General features: G+C 38.0%; 1 long non-coding RNA gene and 1 pseudogene across 1 annotated transcript; one reads left to right on the top strand and one right to left on the bottom strand.

The window, feature by feature from the left end:
• Nucleotides 1–2,311, bottom strand: part of LOC105491878 (non-histone chromosomal protein HMG-14 pseudogene) — a 70,083-nt pseudogene extending 67,772 nt beyond the window's left edge.
• Nucleotides 2,312–2,603: 292 nt separating this feature from the next.
• On the top strand, nucleotides 2,604–13,473 carry LOC139355714 (uncharacterized). The gene is made up of 3 exons (XR_011606588.1): nucleotides 2,604–2,663; nucleotides 3,838–3,905; nucleotides 13,365–13,473. It is a non-coding gene; the product is annotated as an uncharacterized lncRNA (long non-coding RNA).
• The last annotated feature ends 4,603 nt before the right edge of the window (nucleotides 13,474–18,076 follow it).

Below are 18,076 nucleotides of genomic sequence, written 5' to 3'. Positions count from 1 at the left end.
AGCAATCCACTACTGGATATTAAAACATTGAAAAAGGTACAACTTTCTAAAAAGTGTGGTACAGGTAACTTTAATTAAAAAAAAAACAAAACAGCAGTTCGGAAACATATCCTACAATGTTATAGTTTAATATCTATCAAATGTTGGCATCACTACTCAGTGAGACAAAATAATTCACCTGAGAAGTAGTGTTAGAGCAATTGGTTACACATGGTGGGAGGGAGGCTGGCAACCAGCGAAGTCTTTATCTCCTGATGATCCCAGCTATCTATGCATATTGATTACAGAGTTAAATGTTAGAAGTCAACCTTCAGGTTAATACATGCTTAAAAATTAACCTTTAGAAGGTAACAACTTTCCATCTTAAAGGGCAGTAGAAGAAATCCTTGGGAAAAGCACGCCGCTGTTGGCATTTTAGAGCAGTTTTTTGTTGAGGGGAGGGACCATCTTGTGTCTTCTCGGATGTTTCGCAGTGTGCCTGAACCCAACCCACTGGCTGCCTGTAGCGTGACCTCCTCCCCCAGCTATGAAAACCAAACATACATTCTAGACTCATCAGTTTCTCAGGAAGATCTTCAGGAGTTATGCCTAAGAGTGCTTTGAATCTGTTTATCAAATTGGGAAGAACTGATATCTTGAAAAGATTTATTCTTCCAAACTGAATATAGTTTATCTTTCTATCCATTTAGATCTTCTTTAATTTATCCTAGAAATGTTTTTAGAGTAATTTATAGGATATCAATTTTATGCTATAGAAATTGATGGGTTTTCTTTAAGAAAACCATTTTTCACATATTGGCCAGTATACAGAAATATAACTGATTTTTATAAGTAGAACCTATATTCCATGATCTCACTAAATTCGTTTGAGTATTTGTTGTTTATTTTTAATAGATTTGAGAGGGTTTTCTATATAAAGAAATATGTCTTCTCTAAATAATGAAAGTTTTCTTTTCGACGTTTATGTTTCTATTTACTTTTCTTGCTTATTGCATTGCCTAGGACTTCCTGTACAATTATAAGTAAAAGTGGTGAGAATAGGTATTCCTGTCTTGTTTCCAGTATTGTGGGGATATCATCCAATGTTTATAGTAAAGAAAGTTGCTAGAAACAGGTCTGTGAAGATTACCTTTTCTAGATGAAGTTGGTTGCTAAGATGTTATTATCAATGGGTAGTAAATGCTGCCAAAAGCTTTTTCTACACTTACAGAGATAATCTTGTTTTTACTCGTTTACTCTGTTACCATGGTGAATTATACTGATTAACTTTGAATGCAAAATAAACTTTATATTTCTTGGTTAACACCCATCTGCTCATGATGTACCATCATTCTTTAGAGAGCTTAATTCAATTTGTTAATGATTTCCAAAGAATTATTGTTTCTATGTTTGTGAATTTTCTTTCCATATAAATTTTTACCCAGCTTTGGTATTAAGATTACTCTGGTCTCATAAAACTAGTTGGGGTGTAATATATTTTCTGAATAATTTAGATAAGAAATTATAGAAATATTTTTGTAAAATAAAGTTTCAGAACTGCTTTCAACCATTCCACTGATTTTTTACATGACCCAGAAACTTCAGAAAATACGTAAATGATGAATGCTTTATTCAGTATCCACTTTCCTTGAACATTGTATGACTAATTCACTTGGATACATTTTCTAGCTTTTTCTTTATATCAGCCTTGTGAAAAGGCTGGTAATGAATCGCTTATACCGATTTTACAAAAAAGAAACTAAGGCAGAAAAATTCAAAGTGACTAGATAAGCATTATCCAAAGACAACATCAGGAAGCAGCAGAAAGATATGGGGACTAGAAAATTGATATGGCATACTTTGGTCAGAGAATAAATATATGTTATTGGAATACAGGTTAAATTTTAGAAACAGCAGAAAATTATGGCCACTTTACCTCTGGAAGAGTGGTGACAGGAATTCAACAGAAAAGAAGCCATCAATCAGGGCAGAGAGGAGGAATCAGACCCAAGCAATCTATACATGGATAGAGCACCCATGTTCTCTTTCACCGCAGAATAACTCTCCAGACGCTGAAAGCTCCAACTTGATCCTTAAGTGCAAAGAGGAGCTGAAGATCACGAAAGGGACCAGGTTCAACCAATCCCATGGGAGAACACAGTGAACTCTCTTCACCACCATTCAATCGCTTTCAGGTGCAGAGTCAGAGTCAGAAGATGCAGCAACCATGCAAATGGGGAACACTCAGTTCAGCGAATCTCCTTAACAAAACCATAGTGAGTACTACAGCCATGTTATTGAGAACTGAGCTAGTGCAATCTGCATGCCTAGCTACAAGGGACATGTTGACAATATTTCCAAACTCATCAAGCAAGTTGAGACAAGTATCATATTTCTAGGTTCTTGATATTGTTTGGCTGTGTCCCCACCCAAATTTCATCTTGAATTGTAGCTCCCATAATCCCCTCGTGTTGTAGGAGGGACCCGGTGGGAGATCATTGAATCATGGAGGCCGTTTGCCCCATACTGTTCTCGTGGTAGTGAGTAAGTCTCGCGAGACCTGGTGGTTTTATAAGGGGAAACCCCGTTTGCTTGGCTTGCTTTCTTCTCTCTCGTCTGCTGCCGTGAGGGTTGTGCCTTTTACCTTCCGCCATGATTGTGAGGCCTCCCAGCCACATGGAACTGTGAGTCCATTAAACCTCTTTCTTTTGTAAATTGCCCAGTCTCGGGTATGTCTATATCCACAACGTGAAAACAGACTAATACAGTTCTTATGTAAAAATAATATTCAAAAATATTAATGTCTTTAATGGTCCTCAGGGACAGCCTGCCATTAATTTTATTAAACACTGGATGTCACTGTTGCTATTTTATAATACAAAATAATTTATGGAAAAAAAGAGTTCCTAATCGATATTCTCAGAATAGCTGTAGAAATTAATTTATATTTTATATCTATCACTTAAAAAAAGATGTAATCTCTTCAGAGAGGCTGGTTTCTTCATAGGATTTTTGTTTTTAAGGAAAAATCCCTGCATGCCACATTCTCTGGCGCTGTCTGTAACTTACATGTACATAAATCTGTTCTGAACTCCCCCATTTGGCCATAAGAGGCCCGTGCGACTATGTAAACCTCCTGGTGAAGGGGCAAGTTGCTTTCTGTGAAATCAGAAATCCTGCTCTTTTCTTGGCTGGGCACAAATTAACCCTTCCGGTTATCATTGTCAGCATCTAAAATGACAGTGCTGCTTCCCCTGGGTGCAGCTTTGTAATGAATGACTGAGCTAAGTGCTTGTCATTTTCTATCAGCTGAGGAAACACGTTTGAGTCATATTACTAGAGTGATGGAAGCCAGCAGACCATCATCCAGGAAACTCAAATTGCCTTCTTAGATGTGGGGTTGACGATGACATAGTGACTTCTCGTCTGGAATTGAACTGTCAGAATGCATCGGTGGTTGGCTATTGTTGCTGTGTTCGTTAATTAGCGTTTACATAGCCGGGTACACTAATATCGAAGTCAACGATAGTCACATTGTAATCCGTGAGGTAGACTGCAGTGAGATTTTTAACATTCAGCTTTCACAAAAAGCGTTTTTTTCTAACCACATTTGATTTTAAAGTGTCCATTTTAGTGTAACCTTGTTAGTATTTATTATATAAACTACCAACTTTTGAAGCATAATGCCATAATGTGCATTTAACCAAAACTACATTGCATTATATGTGATCATTCTTTGATGACTTAGAAAACATTTCCGATGTGTTCTAGGATTTGAGGTTTCTACAACCAGCATCACTGATGGTAAAAGAGACGCACTCCTTCACATATAACTGGCTTTTCTTTCTCTTTTCTGAGGTATCAAGTGTTTGCCACCAACAGTGTATCTAAGACACAATGTCTGGCAGTCTTTTGCTATCAGAAAGGTAAGACGTTTGCAGAAATGGTGACAACACAAAACCATACATTGGTGAAGACATTTCATACCAAGTTTCTTTAAATATTTTAAATAAAAAAAATACCATTTTTAAAGATATAATTGGGTTAATCTTCAACAAGGTGGCTTTCATCCCAGCTTTGACAGATAATAGAAACACCTTCGCAAAGCAGAAAAAATAAATTGTGAACAAAAATTAGGGACAAGAAATTACAAGTGTGCCGGGCTTTCGTAAGTGATTTTGTCTCAGGCACCAAGCACAAGTAGAAAAACATGAAGACAAAAAAAAAAAAAAAAAAAGAAACTTGGAGGTATTTTGAAGGTATTCTGTGGAACAGGTTGGGATCTGCACAGTACTTGAACATTCTACTTTTTAAAATTAATATTGTTTGTTTCTATATTTCTGTTACAATAGTCATATAAATGAGTAACAAACATTTTCAGCATTCATATGTAAATGCATGCATGACTAAATACACACCTTTCCATTTCTGGAAGTGAATTACAAATTTTTTCATGCCAAAATTTGAAAACAATCTTCTGTGATATCTAATAACTATAAGATGGTGACTGATATGAGGTGACAACTACCTAACATGCTTTTTCTTATCAGCAGTTACTATTTAGCATATTATGTATGCCTGCAGAATGTAAAATAGAAGACTTATCTCACAGTAAACAAACAGTAATTTCATTTGGGTTCACAAATAAGAAAACAAATAAAAATCAGATTAAAACAAATATATGCATCTGTGAAAAATAAGCCACACAGGTCTCTTCATTAAGGAAAATAGAATTCGACTTAAGAATACTCTGTTATGGCCGGGCGCGGTGGCTGGTGCCTGTAATCCCACACTTTGGGAGGCCGAGGCATGCAGATCAGTTGAAGTCAGGAGTTCAAGACCAGCCTGGCCAACATGCTGAAACCCCATCTCTACTAAAAATACAAAAATTAGCCGGGTGTGGTGGCACACACCTGTAATCTCAGCTACTCAGGAAGCTGAGGCAGGAGAATTGCTTGAACCCAGGGGGTAGAGGTTGCAGTGAACTGAGATTGTGCCACACTGTACTCCAGCCTGGGTGACAGAATGAGACTCTGTCTCCAAAAAAAAAAAAGTCTGTTACTTTTCTAAGTGCCAGAAAAGGTAAAATCTTATTTTTCTTTTTAAATAATAGATTTTCAACTTAATACAAAAACTATAGTTCCCACTAAACTTTAATATGAGATTTTTATATAATAGATGAATATCCTTCAAAATATGGCAAGTGCCAATTGTTTAGATAATAAAGTGGTTCTAATTAAAGGAAAGTATTTTACATCTATAAGCACGTAAATGAATCGTGCATATTGTATTGAGAATCGTCTAAGTGCACATTATATTAGGTTGAGCTGTAAAATTATCATTTTTAAATATTAATGTATTTTAATAAATTCTTAAAATTTCTGCATCTAGATGTAAAAAGAAAGTCTTTTTTTTCTAACCAGCTTTATATTTTGAGTAATGAAGTAGGATATGAAGTGAAATTTTATTATTATTTCTTACTAAGTGTTCATTTCAGCTTATTTTTATGAATACACATTTATTTTGATGAAAAAACTGAGTAAATGAAATAAATCTCCATTTAGTCATTTTAATTTTTATAGAAAATTCCTTTCAGTTTCCAAAATATGTTATTGCTACACACAAAATTCCAAAGTTAACCTTTTCTGGGCTTATTTTTATTTGCATTTTATACCTAGCTTGCTTTTGAGAATATTAATGAAAAATAAGTTCAAATGTGAAATTAGGATAAAAGCACAAATAATGTATAGGTAAAATATGTATTTTAACTATACAATTTATTCACTTTTGAATGATGGAAGTTAAATTAACTAAAATGTCTGCCACTTAACTCGTAATTTGAAAGTTCTTACATATTAATCCTTCTTTCTCTGAATTATTAATGAATATATATTTTAAAATTTTATGAGAACTTTCAAACACACCCTAAATGTTATAAATTGTATATGTGCATCACATATCAATCATCCAGATTGAAATTATTAATATTTTACCATCTTGATGTTTTACCATCTTCATCTAATTCTCTGTTTGCTTATTTATTGAAATTGGTTTTTTTTTTTTTTGAGGCAGGGTCTTTCTCTGTTGCCCAGGCTGGAGTGCAATGGCATAATCACAGCTTACTGCAGCCTTACCCGCCCCAGGCCCAGGTGATCCTCTCACCTCAGCCTTCTGAGTAGCTGGAACTACAAGCACATGGCACCACACTCAGCTAATTTTTCTGTTTTATAGAGACAGGGTCTCACTATGTCACCCAGGTTGGTTTAAACTCCTAGGCTCAAGCAATCCACCTGCCCCAGCCCCCCAATGTGCTGGGATTATAGATGTGATTCGCTGCACCCAGCTGAAACTTTTAAAGCAAATCCCAGACATGGTGCCGTAATTTCTCTACATGTATTCATGAAGATTATGGACTTTTTAAGATACATAACCACAATGAAATTATCATGCTTGATAAAAATCACAGTAGTTCCTCAGTATCAACAGGTACCTACAGGTAACTCTAATTTTCCTGTCTCCAAATGATTTTAATATATTGGTTGTTTTGAATCAGATTCCAAACAAGAACACACATTAGGTTTGGATGCTTTGTAACTCTGAAGCTGTTTTAATGCATAGTGCACTTCCATGTGCAACGTTATATTTTAGTGCCTTAACTTGTTGAAAAATGTCAAGTTAGTTATTTTTTAGAATATTTTTTCATTTTGTTATTTCTGTTGCCTTCTTGCCGGTGTTTTTAAAACTAGTTCCTTTGTCCATATTCTCTAGATTTGACTCAGTTTTTTGACTAAAGACTTGACTCAGTTTTATGGATGTTGCTATGTCCTTTCCATTATGTCATATCAGGAGGCACTAACTCCTTGATTCATTCATTTCTAGAGATATTAAGTTTGTTACCCAGGTGCAGTGTCTCACACCTGTAATCCCACCACTTTGGGAGACCAAGGCGGGTAGATCACCTGAGGTCAGGAGTTCAAGACCAGCTTGGCCAACATGGTGAAACCCTGTCTCTACTAAAAAGCTACAAACATTAGCCTGGCATGGTGGCACATGCCTGTAATTTCAGCTACTCAGGAGGCTGAGGCAGGAGAATCGCTTAAACCGAAGAGGCAGAGGTTGCAGTGAGCCAAGATGGTGCTCCAGCCTGGGCGACAGAGTGAAACTCCGTCTCAAAAGAAAAAAAGTTTGTTCAGCTGGTTCAGGTATAGACAGTCTGGTTTTCCTGACATCTTTTTCTGTGACCTTACTCAGCCTGACCTGAATCCATTGTTGAAGCTCAAGGCCATGTCTCCATGTGGAGAGAGAGGAGACAGAAAGAAGGAGGTTGCTATGGGAGTTTGAGCCAGTTGTGACAGTGATGGATATGCACACAGAATGCAACTCTCCTCCCAAAACCCCACAGAAAAGAGCCAAACAATAGGTCCACCTAAGTTTCATGGCATAAATCTCTTCCAAATGAACATTGCTATCCTGGAAACAACAGTGATTCTATTAGCTCTTCTCTGAGCTATTGACCTTATAACCAGGAAGTTGTAAAGAAATTGCTTTCCCCTAAACAGAAAAGAGAACGGCCTGTCATTCTGGATGTGTTTGGATTGCACTTATCTCGAACATGGCGCCCAGTTCAAATGGTATAGGACTTACTTGAATGGAACAGGGAAAGGTGAGGAGGCAGGAAAACAGCTCAGATGACAGAGTAAGTGCAGAAAATTTTTAGAATCATTGTGCATGCAATTAGTCTACAGCCTACTATCTTCTTTTGTCTAATTTCAGATTTCGAAATAAAGAATATCAAACAAAAAAGAACATACTACTCATACCAAATTTCAAATTAGACAAATGTATTTTACCATGTATGCTAGAAACAATGTTAATATCATTAGGAAAAGTCTAAAATGAGTTTAGTATTATATTTTAACAACACAGTAAGTGCTTTTGTTTCAAAAAATCTAATTTAACTTTTAATTAGTTTGGCTTCTATAACAAAAATGAAAGATTTCAGTTTCTCTTCTGCCACTCCCTTACTCTGTGACCACAAATACGGTAAATTACTTGCAACAGAGTGATCAATTTTCTCACCTATGAAACAGTTGCAGTGAGCCGAGATCGTGCCACTGCCCTCCAGCTTGGGCGACAGAGTAAGACTCCGTTTCAAAAAAAGTAAGTTTTAAAGTGCTTAAAATATAAATGTTTAAGTGATATAAGTTCATTCCAAACAAATTCAAAACAAGTGACTGGAATGGGCTGGACCCTCAGCAGATTGATGGCTGTGTTAGGACTTGGCAGGTGACCGGCTCCAGACCCATTCTGGGGAGGGTGGGTGGATGGGCGCAGAAGCATCTGTGAAGGAGGCAGCGAAGCAACTCTGTCCGGGGCTCGAGGAAGCCTCTGCTTGGTCCTGTCATGTCCCATCCTGTGTCCTTGCCTTCTCAGAGACTCTCAGTGACGTTGCCTGAGAATCAAGGAAGAAGAGAAAACTCTCCCCGACTCCATCCCTTCCAGCCTGCTGAGTTCAAAGGCAGAGTTTCTTAGCTGGAGCTATCCAGGTTCACAAACTTTGTCAAATCTGGTTCCCAAGCAACAGAAGACTATTCTGTTGCCATTTTTAAAAGTTTGGCAACATTATTCTGTGTTTTAAATAAGCTATTGTTTGCACGACGTTTTAGAAACAAATAATTACAAGCTACTGGATTAGAGAAGAAGAGATTGGTCGCCTACTACTTGACTGGCCTTGCACAATTCACTTCACTTTTATTATCAAGTTTTCTTTCCCATCTGTAAATGGGGCTGATGGTGATGTCCACCTCTCTGGGTGAGGGACACGGACCCCTGCTTTGTCCCCACCTCTCTGGGTGAGGGACACGGACTCCTGCTGGGTCCTTTGCAAATGTCAATTGTCCACATTATTGTCAACACTGAGCTTAGACGTGGGATCGGGTTGAAAAGAAAGGGAGAAATCAGGAAGAAATCACAAAGTGATTCATACTTCTATTTTATGATCAAAAACTGTGAGAGAAAATGAATATGGTATAGCATTAGGAGGCCGGATAGTTCTGATAGTCTTATCTTCTTGGAGAAAAACATCTGGAAAATGAAATTTCCTCTTCTTTCAGCTTCACTGGCTGAGATGCCAGTGTTCAAAATCATCAACAGAAGAAAACCTTATGTGAGCAAACAGAGAAGAAACCTATGACCTCCCAGCCAACTTCAAAGGCATAGTTTGGTGATTGACAATTCTGAAGGGATAGGAGTGAAATAATCTGATTTAGAAAAATGTGGAGCATGATTCTGAAAATGTGTATTTTACTGCGGTATTTTGATACTTTGGTTCTAGGGTGAATATTCTTTGTAGCATTTTGACTTTGGAGCCTGATGGCATTTGTTTCAGTGTTTTAGGATCCAATTACACAAGGCTCTGTCATGACTACACTGGATAATTCTATTAGTTAAAAAAAAAAAAAAAGGAAAATAGGAGAAATGGAAAGAGAAAATAATATGAAAGACACCAGAAAGGTAAAATTGATGATATCAGTCTTTATATTTCCTGTAGGAAATTGTCTTAAAATTCCAAAAGATCTTTTCTGAATGCAGAATAAGCGGGGTGGAATAGAATTTCAGAAGGTGCTAGCTTGTTAAAATAATCCCCCATTGTCTGGGCCTCTGGCTCCTATAAACCACATTCTGTTCATTGTGGAGATCCCTCCCTGTTGTCTCCTTCAGATCTGAAAGTTTAGCAATTTGTGATTCTTTCTGTGCTGGAGGAAAAATTCCTCATAATGGACAGTACATCCTTTTTGTGAGCAGAAGCTATTTTTGCATGTTTTGAAAGCATCATAAGATCAAGGAAAGCCCATCTCTAATGAAAACTGATGATAATCACATAGGGAGGGCATGGCGGTAACTATGTTCCAAATCCAGTGCTTCACTGGGAGGGACACCTTCCCCGTCTCAGGTCCAACACTAGGACACTGCAGTGTGATTTTGAGCATCTGTCGCTAAAACTACATAGCCTTTTGGTAGTACTCATGCAATAATCCCCTACAGAGTCCCTTGTTGCCTTCAAGTTTTGAATAGTGAGTTGCAATTAGAAGAATGGATTGGAATCTGTGTATATCACTCTCCACAAAGCTGAGAATGAGGCAATCACCTGACTGTGATCTGAGCTAGTTTCAGAGAGGGAATCAAACGAAAATAGGAGTTAAAATACTTCTGTCACATGGTACTCACTGCACAATCCAAAATCAACTTGGTTCTTGTAGATAATCTCTCAAATCTAACAATTTGGATTCACCAAGTGGAATTACATGAGCATTAGGTCTTCATATGTTTCCATTTAAGAACTATCCACTTTTAGTGTTTCTCCCAGTGGAACATCACTTCTGCCTGTGTACCATAAAAAAAAGTGCTGTTACTGTGTCGACAAAAAATGGGAATTTATTTTTTCTGAAAGTGATTTACTTTGTATTTACTAATTTGAATGAAAATTGCAGAATAGAGATTTATCAGGCCCTGGAAATAGCTATTGATTTTTTGGAAGGAAAAAGAGGTGGAAAATTCTAAGGCAGAGAAGATTCATAGACAGTAGGAATCAGGGCAGATCAGTCTGATTTTCCTGTTTGACACAGGGTCCAAAATGTAGGACAAAAAAGACACAATTACAACAATTTATAGACCTAATTGGCTTTTCTCTGTGCTTCATGAATGAGGCAGCCTCTCTTCTACAAAACAGAATGACAGCTCCTCTGGGCAATGGTAGACGGTGAGATTTATAAGGTGGGAACAAGAAAGATACAAAAGAAGAAAAAAAAAACTGATGGGTTAACATCTGTTCCCTCCAGTTACTTTTCTTACAAGGTAAAAGCAGAGGGCTCTTTCTCATGACACTGACTCAAGTACACTGGAATCTCTTGTCTTCAAGAAAAACTGGTCTGTTTTGTGAACTGTCTGCTTCCTTAAAGTTTCGGTTCCACTATGAGTGCTTTAATTTTGGTTTGCTCTGGTTTGTTGGAGTCTAGTGCAGGAACTCTGTCCAAGTCAACGGCCTCCCATACTTACTGTTTAACCATTTTGAGTCAAAAACAGAGGGCTTGACTTGAGACAAAAGCAGAATAAGGAGAGGTACCCTGCAGTGGGAGCTCCTGCAGAGCTGCGGCTGGATAGCTCGGAAGTGCCATCCAGGGCTCTAGTATTGGTGGTTCTGAGTAGGGAGTCAGAGGTGATTGTCTGTGTGCCAGGTATCTCCAAATGTTTCCCACACAGCCAGGGCGGCCACAGGTTCTGAGATGTGCATCAGGTCTTCAGGAAGAGACAGCATTGTGCGAGATGAACATATAAACTGTGCTAAAGAAGAAAGAACGCAGGTGAGATGGAAAAGGAGACAAACTGTGAGTCTGTGGGGAGGAGGGTGGCTTTGGAGATGGGCTGAACTCAGGGTAAGAGGGACCATATGTCAGGAGAGATCAGCTGAGCAGCTGGAATTGGTAATCCCACTGAGACGATGGCTCATGTACTGTCAAGGCAAGGCAAAAGTTGATCACCAAGACCAAGAGTCTGGAGACTTTGGGGAGATGGAAAATGACCTGGAGTGGCACTGCTTATGGGAAAGTGGTATGACTTTAATTGCTGCCCAAGGATAGACCTCAACAACAGAATCCTGAAAGAACTTCAAGGCTGAAGATGGAGAGGGTTTGGGAAGGTTTGACTGAGTGCATTCACTATTTGAAAAGAAAACACAGCTGGTGAATATAAGTGCATTCCTGTTTCAACAGAGGCAGCAGCACTTCCTGATACATGAGAATGCAGCGATAGATGCTGAGTTGGAAGTGTCAGATTCTAGTATAATCCTATTCAAATGTCAGCACATAAATCCATCTCAGTATTATCTATGAAATATAGTTAATTCCTCTATCCTTCTCAGAGGTAATTCCACTAGTACTGAATTGTCAGTGTGATGCTTTCCATCATTTCTCTTTGAATCACACAAAGCAATATTTTCAAGTAAGTAGATAGTGTTCATCAATGGCTAGGCGTGTCACCTCCAAACGTGCTGCCTGAAATCCCCGCTTCAAACGTCTGGAACTTGTATTAGATCACAGGTGAGCATGACAGTCTCTTTCCTAGAGAAGAGTACATTGTAAATTGCCTGCCTCCTAATTTTTGGGGTCCCCAGGGGGGCCAGTCTTACCTCACCGGGATATGGAAGAACATAAGAGACAAGCAAAAGGAAAAGGCCTGAGAAGAAATAAATTTCTACAGAGAAATTAAAAGGAAACATTCTGTGACCCAAATGAAACAACGTTTAGTTCCTCCATCTCTTGTGTGAAATGTTTATCCCCAGGATGGGGATAGCAAATCAATTCTGGGAATGCCTGACCGTGAGGTGAAGTGATCAACCCCATTGAGACTTAGCCATTCCTGATGGTATTTCAGGGAAATTCACAGAAAGGCTTCTTCACAGGTCCACAGGCCGTGAAGGCTTTTCCCAAACTTTAGATTCAACCTGCCAATTTAGATCCACACAAGACCAAGGCAGGTGCCTAGATTTGGAGATGCCGTCAACAGAAGCTGGCTCAGAAAGTCAGAGACAGTGTTGACCCCGAAGGGGAAGAGGATATAATCATACGTTGCTAAACACAATCACCGAAATAGGATTTTAATTTATAACTGAATTATCATCTGAAGTCCATAGAAATTGGAAACATTTTTCCCCCATTTTGTAGATTACACATCTGAGACTCATGGAGTTCTGGATTAACATGTAAACGTTTCCAAAGTCTGACCTTTTCTTGCATAACATGCACGTGTCTCGTCTGTAATAGGAATCACACACAGAAGTCAGCAATCCCAGCACAGACACTCAAGTGCCATGCACTTGATAGTCTTACTGGTTGCAGGACACTCTAGAAAAGAATTTTAGAAACAAATAAGAGAACTGAAAACCTTCATCTTTTATGCCTTGAGACTACAGAGAAGAAGAGGCACCAGATGTTTCCAATTGAGACCAGAGAAATATTCAGCTTGACCCTAGAAAATCTTTCTAAAGAGATTTCACAACACTCAGCTCATGTTTCGGGTCCATGAAACCATCTTTAGGTGAACGGTGCTGTGTTACCTGTGAGAAGTGAGCAGCGAGGAGTCTCGTCGGTTCCAGAAGGGGTATTTGTGTTACTGTTCTTCATCGTCTGCAGTTCTGCAAGTATTGATCTCAGTATTCCACAAGGCGTATTACAGCGGCAAGGAAAATATCATTTTTTAACATTACAATTAAATTCCATTTTTTACTTAAATATATGTTATGTCAATGCTTTTCTCTAGCAGGTTCCCTATATATTATTTTAGTATTAGTAACTTCAATATTTTTTCTTCTTTTCTTTCATTGAGACAAGGTCTTGCTCAGTCACCCAGGCTGAAGTGCCGTGGTGTGTGTGATCACAGCTCACTGCAGCCTAGACCTCCTGGAGTCAAGCAGGCCTCCCACATCAGCCTCCTGAGTAGGTGAGTAGGTGGGACTACAGGTGTGTCACTACATCTGGCTAATTTTTAATTTTTTGAAATAGAGACAAGGTTTTACTATGTTTGCCAGGCTGGTCTCCAACTCCTGGCTCAAGTCATCCTTCCGCCTCAGCCTCCCTGTATTAGTCTGTTCTCACACTGTTATAAAGAACTACCTGAAACTGGGGAATGTATGAAGAAAAAAGGTTAAAATGACTCACAGTTCTGCAGGCTGTACAGAAAGCATGGCTGGGAGGCCTCAGGAAGTTTACAACCATGGTGGAAGGCCAAGGGGCGCAAGCACATCTTACCATAGCAAAGCAGGAGAAAGAGCAAGAGAGAAAAGGGGAGGTGCGAACACATGAAACTATAAGATCGACCTCATGAGGACTGACTCACTATCACGAGAACAGCACAGGGAAATCCACCCCCATAACCAGCCACCTCCCACCAGGCCCCTGCCCTGACACTTGGGGATTACAATTCCGCATGAGATCTGGGAGGGGACACAGAACTAAACCATATCACTCCCAAAGTGCTGGGATTACAGGTGTGAGCCACTGCATCTAGCTGAGTTTCAGTAAATTCAATCCCATCTTTAAAGAAATTTTATTTTCATGAAACATTATATCGTAAGTCGATCAGTTATTTTACATTTATTTCTTTGTTTAACAAAACTATTTTGACTAAAAATCATCACATATAAAACATTATCTTAAAAGAAAATCACTTTGTTTTCTTTGTGTTAAATATACCTCTATAGCTAACATTGCAAAGGTTCCCTGCAGAATCATATAAAAAGCGTTGGTTGTCAAATGATCAAAAGTAAATGATAGCTAAAAGTGATTTGTTGGATTTTCATCTACTTTAATACAGACATCTTCTCCAATAGATTTGAATATAGGCTGTTTGTGGCTTAACATAATCTGGAAGGTAGTTGGCTAAGTGGGCATTTCAAGAAGGTATTGGCATATACCAATGTGAAGGTGAGAAGAGTACGGGACTAGGAATAAACCTTAGATTTCTTAATACATGGCAGGTCCACCATATTATCTGCATAATTTCTAAAGGTTTCTAAATTATAAGACTCATTTTAGATAAAGGTTTGTGAAACTGCATATCAAAGTGAGCATGAGTGTGTACACACATTTGTGTAAAAATCACACTTTGATAATAATATATGGGGGTTTTAGTGCTCCATGTTCAACTCAATCTTAAAATTCCAGGCTTTTAAATCACTTGACAAGTTAAGAGATGGTTCCTGCTATAAGAGTGTGGACTTAAATTGTTCTTTCCACTTTTTAAAAATTAAGATTGAAGACCTGTTATGTGTCTTCAATCTTGTTTGGAAGGTTTTCCACAGTTGAGACCCAGTTGTTCCAGCATAATTTGTTGAGTGGTCTCTCTTCATCCACAGAGCTCCAGAATGTCTCCTCTTACAGGAATCCTACATGTGTGCGTCTCTTTTGGGGGCTCTTTATTTTGTTCCACTGGTTGTTGTCATTCCTGGCACTACCAGCTTTCTGCCTAAATTACGATAGCTTTAGTAGAAACTTGAATTCTTGCATAGTAAGCAAGAATTCCCCGTTACTCTTCAAGAATATCTAAGATATCTTTGAATCTTTCCACATCCACATTAATTTCAGAATCAGCTTGTTAGGTTCCTCAATATATTTTTGCTTTTCATTAAAATTGTATCTTACCCCAAAAATGAATTGGGGAATAATTGACATTTTTTTTTAAAGTTGAGACAGGATCTTCCTCTGTTGCCAGTGCTGGAGTACAGTGGCGTGACCATAGCTCACTGCAGTCTCAGACTCCTGGGTTCTAGTTATCCTCCTACTTTGGCCTCCCAAAGTGCTGGGATTACAGGCGTGAGCCACCATGCCCAGCCTAAATGACATATTTTAATATTAAATCTTCCAAACCATGAGCCTGTTATGTCTCGAGTTTTAAATATCCTCTTCAATAATCCAATAAGATTGTGTAAGTTCCAACATATGGTTCTGGTACCATACAATGTATGGTACTTTGTTGTAATTATTTCCAGTTATTTCACACCTTTGATGTTATTATGAATTATATTTTGTTGAATTTTTTTGTTGCCGCTATACAGAGATTTTAAAAAAAATTTGATATATATGTTATATATATATATCTTAGATTTTTACGTATTTAATTATGTCATCATTTGAGAATGACTATTTTACTCTTTTTTTCTAAGCTACATATTTTAGAGGTTGTTTTTGTTCCTCTTTCCTTTTTCAGTGGGCACAAATTTCAGCATGGCATTAAGAACTGTGAGTGGGCATTGTTGCCTTGTTTCTATTTTCAGAGGAAGATATTTTGTTGTTCCCCATTGATATTTGCATTTAGATGTTTTGTAAGTCCTTCTTAGTATATGAAAGGTATTATGTTCCATTCATTATTTCATTCAGCTCAAAAAATTTTCTACATTCGACAATGTATTTTTGATAAAAGGAATGTTTAGCAGTGTATTTCAAAAACATATTTCAAAATATATGGGACTTTTCCAAATTTTTCTGGCTATTCATTTTCCCACTTAAGTGCTGACAATTAAGAAAGTAAATTACTATCTTCGTCTGAGTTAAGCATTGTATGAATGCCAGTAAAAAGAGAAGTAGATAACATCATGCAAGATAAATTCAGGATGTCAGTTCCTAAAATGTGATACCTGAGCCAGAGTGGAAGAAGCTGCAGCTTTAGCACTGGTTTAGATTTTTGGTTTGTTTTCATCTTTCCTTGACTCTGGACACTTCTGTATCACCTACATTTACAATGCTTGAAGGTCACCCTAGCTTCATTTACTTTTTATTCTAAAGCCAAATATTTAGGTCCATTAGAGGCCAACATTATTACTAAGAGCTCTTTAGCAAACAATGACGTTTCTCTTTCAAAAGGTCAATATTTTATAGAATCTAAATTAAGTGGGAAAAGAGATTTAAGATTCACTATCAATACTTTCTAATTATTTTTACAACATTTTATAACAAGATTAAACTTTTGGTGAGTTCTGCTAAACTATGGTAACTACAAATCTGGAAAACTTTGTCTCCCCCCAGCCAAAATAATTTTGTCTTTGAGCTTCTTTCTTCTTTTTTGTTCTTCTGTTTTTGGTGACACATTGAGAGTAGATTTTAGCAATTTTAAAGAAAGTAAGAGGGCTATTCTCCTCAGTACAAGTTCTCCGAGGAAATTTTTTTTTAAAAAAATCAGACATACTTACCAATCTGCAAATAAACTGAATAGTGACATAAAGTTAAAGTCATGGGAGGATTAAAATCTGGATTAAAATCGAGAAAGATACAGAATTCTATAAAAATAAATATAATTTCTGATATCCTTTTAAAGATGCTGAACAGCTGAGTACACTCTATTTTCTTTTTCTTTTTTTTGAGACAGAGTCTCGCTCTGTCGCCCAAGCTGGAGTGCAGTGGCCGGATCTCAGCTCACTGCAAGCTCCGCCTCCCAGGTTCACGCCATTCTCCTGCCTCAGCCTCCGGAGTAGCTGGGACTACAGGGGCCTGCCACCTCGCCCGGCTAGGTTTTTTTTTTTTTTTGTATTTTTTTAGTAGAGATGGGGTTTCACCGTGTTAGCCAGGCTGGTCTCGATCTCCTGACCTCGTGATCCACCTGTCTCGGCCTCCCAAAGTGCTGGGATTACAGGCTTGAGCCACCGCGCCCGGCGAGTACACTCTATTTTCAAAGAATAATGTTTTCCCTTGGTCCCTGGTCAGCTATGATTTCCCAGGATGATATAATGTTTCTTGCACTAGAAAAATACATATTATTTTTAGGTTAAAAGTAATAAAAAGTGTTTTTTTCCTGTGGCTATCCCTACTCCTCAAGCTACTAGGAAAATGGTGAAAACAGAAAAATCAAAACAAGAACACCAACAGATACATTTTCTAAACCTTAACATGCATGTCTTTGAGAATTCAATTTTGTTAACCACACTTCAGGTATATAATCTTTTTCCTTTAATAATCTGTGATTTAACTTCTCAAATGTTTTTAAGCATCTGGTGCTGGTTCCAAATAACCCTCCGTCTTGGGATGTGCAACCCTCCGCAGGTTTCTGCCTTCATCACTAGTAGCATCCGTTCTCTCTCGACAAGCTCTCCCTGAGCAGGAGGCTTAATAGTGAAGCGGAATACCCTGGATAATGAGAGAAAAAAGGGGAGAAGAAGTCTTTTAGCTATTAGAGAGAGAATGATGATATAAGGAATGTGGCATATTGATTTAAATATTCGGATATTGATTTAAATTACCTTGAAGACATGCACAAGCTGTAGTTGAGAATTAAACATTAGTAGGTGTCATTTTGATCATAATTAAGAGGCCTTTGGTAGCACTGGCAGCTTGACTTCCACTTGGAATTTCTTCTCCTAAGTATTAGGCACCTGCTTCTCTCTGACATGGTACCACCTATCCAGGTTGCTCTCCTCCAAGGGTTGTTGGAGATTCTCCTTGTGTTGCGGACCCAACCTGCACTCTGGGTTGTCTTGTTAATTTCTGAAATACACCTCCACATAGATTTACCTTTGTGAGCACATCCCTGGTCTGATCTTTATACAGTTAGTAGG

This window comes from Macaca nemestrina, chromosome 8 (assembly GCF_043159975.1).
Source record: "Macaca nemestrina isolate mMacNem1 chromosome 8, mMacNem.hap1, whole genome shotgun sequence".
Lineage (NCBI taxonomy): Eukaryota > Metazoa > Chordata > Mammalia > Primates > Cercopithecidae > Macaca > Macaca nemestrina.
The sequence above is the reverse complement of the archived record's forward strand: the minus strand, read 5'-3'. Positions and strand labels throughout refer to the sequence as shown.